Here is a 2,500-nt window from a genome sequence, read left to right as displayed (position 1 = left end):
TGTGGACTACAGTACCCACCTATACATGTTCGTCCGGTGGCGTCGACGGTCATCCCAGAGGGACACTGGCAGATGAAGGAACCCACGGTGTTCACACACTTCCCATTGATACACACCCCCGGAAACACCTCACACTCATTAACATCTACAGGTGGAGAGAGAACACACAACCTAGACTCCATTAACAACACACAACCTAGACTCCATTAACAACACACAACCTAGACTCCATTAACAACACACAACCTAGACTCCATTAACAACACACAGCACTAGAAACACAACAGACACACAACCTAGACTCCATTAACAACACACAACCTAGACTCCATTAACAACACACAACCTAGACTCCATTAACAACACACAACCTAGACTCCATTAACAACATCACAGCACTAGAAACACAACAGACACACATACTAGAGCCTGTTATCAACAACAGAATAATACAACGTTAAGTCAACTAACAGAACTATTTATTGTCCATGAGAACTATGATAAACTCATTGCGTTGGGTGATTTTAATATTCATGTTGACAAAGAGACTCCAAGGCCTTTGCATTTATGAATGTTTTGAGCTCAATATACTTTATCCAACAAGGCAATTAGAAACACCAGGTAAAAAATCTAGGGGTTATTTTAGATTCTGAACTCAATTTCGAATCACACACTGGGAATGTGACCAAAATAGCTTTATACCACCTGAGGAACATTGCCAAGATGCCGTCGTTTCTCTCTCAGGCTGATACAGAGACTCATCCATGCTTTTATTACAAGCAGACTTGACTACTGTAATGCTCTCCTTTCTGGTCTACCCAAGAAAGCCATTGGTCAACTGCAAAACATACAGAATGCTGCAGCACGGGTACTGACCAAGACCAGATGGAGAACACACATTACACCGGTTTTAAGGTCTCTGCACTGGCTGCCTGTGAGTAATATAATCAATTTTAAGATTCTTCTATTGGTTTATAAATCAATCCACGATTGTACACCCCAATACATGTCAGACATGCTTTTAAGTTATGTACCCAGTAGGTCCCTCAGGTTCTTTGGCAGAGGCCTTTTAACTATCCCAAAGCCTAGGACCAAGAGGCATGGAGAGGCAGCATTTTAACTAACCCAAAGCCTAGGACCAAGAGGCATGGAGAGGCAGCATTTTAACTAACCCAAAGCCTAGGACCAAGAGGCATGGAGAGGCAGCATTTTAACTAACCCAAAGCCTAGGACCAAGAGGCATGGAGAGGCAGCATTTTAACTAACCCAAAGCCTAGGACCAAGAGGCATGGAGAGGCAGCATTTAGTTATTATCCCCCAGCCTCTGGATTAGCCTGCCAGAGAACCTGAGGAGAGCCGAAACTGTAGACATCTTTTTAAAACACACATTTTTAGCTTTGCTATTCCTTAGGGTGCTTTTTAGTTTTTATTGTTATTCTTTAGTTTTTTATCCTCTTAGGTTTGCTGTGTAGTAAATATTTCCGTTTTTATTTTCATAGTTTGTTATTTGTTTTGTCTTTTGAAGAACAGTGTTGCATTCAATGTCTGAAATGTGCTGTGTAAATAAAGCGTCATTTGATACATGCCAACGCAAACAATTAATGCAAAAAACTGCATTATAACCTGTTTTTGAAATCCAACACTGGATTTGGGGGTATATGTGTATTTGCTAAGTGAAAGATGAGTCTTGTCGGAGTCCTTCTCCAGGTGTCATTACCTTCACAGATGGTCCCTCTGACTCTAGCATAACCCTTAGTGCAGAAATGATCTGAAAGAGAAGGAGGAAGAGAGAACAAGCCATATTAAAATACCTCCACATTCTGTGAGACCCTGACCTAAAGGCTTTCATGTGTAATAGATCTGGTCATGACCTGACCGGGAAAAACTCCTGGACCCAGTTATAGGATCATTCACACTTGGTACAGAGGCCTAGCTACAGTACAGGTTGTAATTCTTCCTAGCTACAGTACAGGTTGTAATTCTACCTAGCTACAGTACAGGTTCTAATTATCACCTAGTTACAGTACAGGTTCTAATTCTCACCTAGCTACAGTATAGGTTCTAACCCTCACCTAGCTACAGTACAGGTTCTAATTCTCACCTAGTTACAGTACAGGTTCTAATTCTCACCTAGTTACAGTACAGATTCTAATTCTCACCTAGCTACAGTACAGATTCTAATTCTCACCTAGTTACAGTACAGGTTATAATTCTCACCTAGCTACAGTACAGGTTATAATTCTCACCTAGCTACAGTACAGGTTATAATTCTCACCTAGCTACAGTACAGGTTATAATTCTCACCTAGCTACAGTACCGTTTCTAACCCTCACCTAGCTACAGTACAGGTTGTAATTCTCACCTAGCTACAGTACAGGTTGTAATTCTCACCTAGCTACAGTACAGGTTGTAATTCTCACCTAGCTACAGTACAGGTTGTAATTCTCACCTAGCTACAGTACAGGTTATAATTCTCACCTAGCTACAGTACAGGTTCTAA

At 41.1% G+C, this 2,500-nt stretch overlaps 1 pseudogene across 1 annotated transcript in view; it reads right to left on the bottom strand.

Moving 5' to 3' along the window:
- Positions 1-2,500, bottom strand: part of LOC109884995 (fibrillin-1-like) — a 68,158-nt pseudogene that overhangs the window by 10,447 nt on the left and 55,211 nt on the right. Inside the window, exons 19-20 of the transcript XR_004207768.1 lie at positions 1,718-1,768; positions 20-145 (exon numbers count right to left, since the gene is read on the bottom strand). The product of XR_004207768.1 is annotated as a fibrillin-1-like (transcript). The remainder of the gene's footprint in view (positions 1-19; positions 146-1,717; positions 1,769-2,500) is intronic.

This window comes from Oncorhynchus kisutch, unplaced genomic scaffold (genome assembly GCF_002021735.2).
Source record: "Oncorhynchus kisutch isolate 150728-3 unplaced genomic scaffold, Okis_V2 scaffold861, whole genome shotgun sequence".
Lineage (NCBI taxonomy): Eukaryota > Metazoa > Chordata > Actinopteri > Salmoniformes > Salmonidae > Oncorhynchus > Oncorhynchus kisutch.
The sequence above is the reverse complement of the archived record's forward strand: the minus strand, read 5'-3'. Positions and strand labels throughout refer to the sequence as shown.